At 40.0% G+C, this 4,949-nt stretch overlaps 1 long non-coding RNA gene across 1 annotated transcript; it reads left to right on the top strand.

The window, feature by feature from the left end:
• The first annotated feature begins 2,679 nt into the window (after window positions 1–2,679).
• On the top strand, window positions 2,680–4,689 carry LOC119289684. Its single transcript, XR_005141577.1, has 3 exons — window positions 2,680–2,787; window positions 3,994–4,324; window positions 4,417–4,689. It is a non-coding gene; the product is annotated as an uncharacterized LOC119289684 (long non-coding RNA).
• Window positions 4,690–4,949: the final 260 nt, after the last annotated feature.

Below are 4,949 nucleotides of genomic sequence, written 5' to 3' on the forward strand. Positions count from 1 at the left end.
AAATAAGCAAAACAAAAAATGCGCCAATGCTTTGCAAGAATTTCGTTGGTCCTCTCAAGATTGTGGCCAAACCAAGATTGAATTTAGAGATGTTTCATATGCTTGGCCGTTAACACACCTCTCTTCAAGGCAAGGTCATTTCCAAGGTGAGCTCATCCTAAGTCACTCAGATATCATGTTATCCTATTGCTGGAAGTTTATTTGTGACATCTCAGTCCAGCATAAGCTTGTTTTGAGGGGATGTCTCTTTTTTTGGTCGTTTAAGTTTGATAGTCTTTGTAATAGCATTCTTACTATATCATCTGAATTTCTAATCTTATGTTCCTGCTATTATGCTCTTGCCGCAGGTGATTACAGCCCTAGGACCTGCCCCTGATAAGAACCAGGGCACCCGTTTAAATAGAATGATGACTTTGTGAGGCTTAAAATATCGCCACCATATCAGGTATAATTGAAAACTTTTACAGCCGTCCAAGCCCTATGGGCTGTGCCAGAACTTAGATTTCTGATCCCTCGCGTAAGTTCCTGTAGGTATTGGCATTTAACCTTTGTTTACAGCTACTAAAGGAATGCATATGGTTGTCCTTAGCACTTATAGTTGTTCTTTATCTGAAAATAAACGCCATCTGTTTGCCAACTTTGCTTGGAACAGGGACATGGAAAGATGCAAGCGTTACTATCTTGCAAGATCGCTCTAAAAGACAAATTTGAATGGATCTTTAATTAGACAACGCAAAACCTTTCCGTGTTTGTTGAACCCTGTGTACAGTATTTCCTAAGCAATCTCAATCCAATATGTATAAACTTCTACTTGTTTTTTATAGTAATTGTTATTATGCTTCGGCAGTTGACTCGTTATTTGTCCTTTTACCATGTCTGTCCGTTCAGGTGTATTTAGACGTAAGGGTTTTTTTTTGGGAATTTATTTAGACGCCAGGTTGCTTTTTGTACTTTGATCTGCAGCTCATGAGCCTTACGGGTTTGTTTTTTGGGAATTTATTTAGACGTCAGGTTGCTTTCTGTACTTTGATCTGCAGCTCATGAGCCTTACGTGGGTCCTATAGGATGACATGTACTCGATGTTTACTTCCATTCGTATAGATTCCGGACTCCTTATACACAAAAAACATTAGAGTGGTTCACATAAATGGTTCAGTAAACAGAATGAGCACCTGTAATTTTTCATGAGGCTGATTTTAAGTTCTCATTTTGTTTGCCATGGATTGTTTGGGGCTTCTCTGAAATAAGCTTACCTAATGCAGGAAAACAACATGAATGAGATTAATAGATTTAATGAAGAGATATGCCAGGATTAGGCGGAGATGATGAAAGGCTTTGTAAAAGTCAGGTATAAATTTCGGACTTCCAATTCTGAATTATCCTTTTGGTTGCTGGTTGTGGGCCTTCAATTTTTTAATACAAAATCAAAAGATAAATACACCAGTCAGAATATCTGTGTACCGTTGCTGTTTTCTGTAGATCTATCTTCATAGCTCCTTTTTTTAATCAATCCAGTGTAGGTATAAGGGTTGTCATCATACACAAATTAGCTAGCTGCATTTGAAATACATACCAAGCTTCACAGTAAGATGGTTTGAAAAACTTATTAGTTTATTTGCTCTGCAGATATGTTTTGAGATTTCCATAGAGCCGACCAATGAAATAACACTGGTTTATACTCCCTCCGTCCCAAAATAAGTGTCTCAACCTTAGCACAACTTTGTACTAAAGTTAGCACAAAGTTGAGACACTTATTTTGGGACGGAGGGGGTATAACACATCGTTTCTTCACAATTTGACTACTACGGTCATCGAATCCTTGGAACAGGTAGCCAGCCAAGGTTGCTTCAGCCAAGGATTGCGGATGTTTTGTTTGGCTTGCATGAATTAAACGATGCTTCCAGTTTTAAAGTACACTTGAGCAACATTTCCTGATAGTTCCAAGCTGATGTTTGTTTCCCTTGCGTGAATTGAACATGCTACTCTAAAATCAGATAGCAGACAACTGTATGTTTATTTTTTAGTTTAAGTATAGTAGCTACTAGCTACTGTATGTGCAATGCGAGCAGGTTGTAAAATATGCAAACCCCTGATGTATACTAGGAAGTGTTTGTTCATTAGTATGGAAACAGGTGTCATAGTGTCTAGGACCCGCCGGTGAGCTGGTCCACTCTTTAGTTTTCCACCTTTTACTTTTAGAGTTTAATTTTGTTGTCCTTTCCTACGAATTTTCATTATTTCTCTGCTTTATATGTTCAAATTGTAAAGGAGGTAAAATGCACGTGTATGTCCTTGATGCAGATCTCTGTGATTTATATATGTGCTCACGAGGACATTCCCATTGCATCTGAATTGACAAGTTGAGGAATCTGGTCTTTTTGTGCTTGCCTACAAAACTGTCATATCTTATATTTGTTGGTCAAATAAAAACGAATGATTGTTGATGGTCTCGACTATGAATGAGCATTTCTGGATTGTAGAACAAAGAGGTGCCTTATTATCCTTTCTATCATCTACATGTTTGCCTCTACATTTTCCTCGAGCGTATTGGTTTCTAATACCATTTTTAAGCCCCGTGGAACCTTCGAATGTTCGAAGAAACTTGCTCTCAGTTCTGTGTGATCAAGTTTATGTTTTTCTGTTGTACAGTGTCCCAGGCAAAAGGACCAAGTTTTGGCGGGTGGGCGTCGGGAGTCCAGTTGGTTGGCTTCAGCCTTTGAGGTGCTGCCGGCTAGCGGTGCCGCTTCTGAGTGTCTCCTCGTCTCACTCCCTTGGCACCTTCGGCCGGTAAGATTTCCCCTTCTCTCTCTCTGACCGTCCGTCAATTTTTGTTTATTAATCTTTCTTATCCATAATGATTATCCCTCTTTTGTTTTATTGTATTGTTAGCCAATTAAAAGTATTTTATTGTAGGTGTATATTTTTCTGTATGGTATATATTATGCGAGTTATTTCTAACACATCTTCATCATATTTTTAGAATAGCTGCTCCTATATTTTTTAGTGCCTGATGTACTTTGTTTAAATGTTTCTTCTTGGTAGGATAAGTTGTAAATAATGGATGAAGAATACCTTTTCAAGCTTAAGCATTTGATTTCTGGCGATGTGGTGTTTTCTCTTTGCAGACTATCCTTCTGCTTTCTTTTTACTAAATAGACAAGTTGGATCCAGTGTGTCTCCATGTGTCCATGTGTGTTTTGGGTGAATACGCAATGAAACGCGGGAAAATGGCCTCTATTTGACATTGTCGTGCTGAAAGATTCATTCACATGTCTGTAATTTTGTATCTTGGTTCTGTTTCTATTGTTAGTTCCAAAAGATATATCCACTTCTTGGCGACTTTTAACTCTGTAACATGTCTATTCTTAGTGTAGATATAATTTTTATTCTAGCTGCATTGCTGTGAGCGAGCAGATTTCTTATGGGGAATGGCGATGATTGCTTGAGCTTTCATTTTGATCCCCTTTGTATCCCAAACATAGTTTTCGCACAGTCGCTGTATGTACTGGTTCCGGATACTCCATGTAGCGGTTTTTGTTTGTTTTTTTCATATAAGTACTAGATTCCCGTACGAAACAGAGATGAAGTGCACTATATGTTTACTGATATGTTGGGCCCAAATAAAATGTCTTCGTGCTTCACTTTTGGCTACTTTGATTCTAATGCACATATGTGCATTCCTTTTTTTGTCATTCACTTTGTTGTTCATTTGATTTTCCATTTCTTCATTTTTAATGACAAAGCATGTTTTTGTTTCTTTTCGAATTAGCTTAAAATCACAATCAAAGAGTTAACTTTTTACTTAATTTTCATAAACAACTGTCTATATGGCTTAAGAAAGGTGAAGAGCAAGGCCAATCAGGATTTATCAATGGTTGGTTTCTTGATCCAGATTTGTTAACAAGGTTTACTAAAGGCAAGTTGGTTTTACCGAGCGAGACAGATAAATTTATTTATACTTGCAATATACGTCTCAGAGATTATTTGCGTCAGGTTCAAGTGAAGTGCCACCTGTGAAGTTGATTGACAAGGGAGTTGAATGAATCCACTTATTAGCACCTTGCTTGCTCTTCTTTCTTTTTGGAGCCAAAAGATCCATCGGCGCTCCACTACTGGGCTTTGATTTGAAGAGACTGCTGGGAAAGGCTATCTCGGTCATCTTCCATCTGATACATAGGTCAAACCAGGACTCACACACTCTCTCGCCGATATTTCCCTTCGCTCCCGTGAATACATCGTCTTCTACGCATGGCGCCGCCGCCTTGGATCGGCCCTCCGTCGCGTCGCTTCGGTCGTCACCACGCATCTCAGCTCCAATAACCAGGTCAGGCCTCACCTACGCACCTCACATGGTTTCTATTCCTTTTGAGCCCTAAATATGTGTCTGCATCTGAGGACTTTCTTGGCTCTATTCAGGTCGTGATGGCTGACAACGAGCTCCAGGTTCATGGCTCACCAGGCTCCACTGGCTCCACAAACAGCTGTCTGCAGGCACTTGCACAGGTCAGCTGAGATGCGTCACGTCCCCTCTGGTTTATCTAGACGGCTGCAAAAGTATGGTCAGAAATTAAAGAGGGGAGCCAAATGAGAGCACGGCTTAGAAATAGCCAGGGTAGTCCAAGGTCGAATCCTGGAAAATTTGACAATGGATTCAGTTAGTATACAAATATGCACATTGAATTAATATAATGGGATATTTCCCCATGCACGCACACACACTCGAGGGCTGGACGCGAGTACATGAGCTGATCAATTCTAGGTCCCTTGTGTTGTCTTGGGGTGTGATCAGAGTTTCGGAGGATCAACAGAGTTTAGCAACGGATAACAGAGTTTTGCAATGTCCGCACTTTCAGAAAGGGGGAGCGTGGTCCTCTTTCACCTCCACGAGGCTCCGCTAGTGCCAGTATGTGACTCGGCAGTCTCTATAATTGAAGGAGATACTCTCGGAT

Source organism: Triticum dicoccoides, chromosome 4A (assembly GCF_002162155.2).
Source record: "Triticum dicoccoides isolate Atlit2015 ecotype Zavitan chromosome 4A, WEW_v2.0, whole genome shotgun sequence".
Lineage (NCBI taxonomy): Eukaryota > Viridiplantae > Streptophyta > Magnoliopsida > Poales > Poaceae > Triticum > Triticum dicoccoides.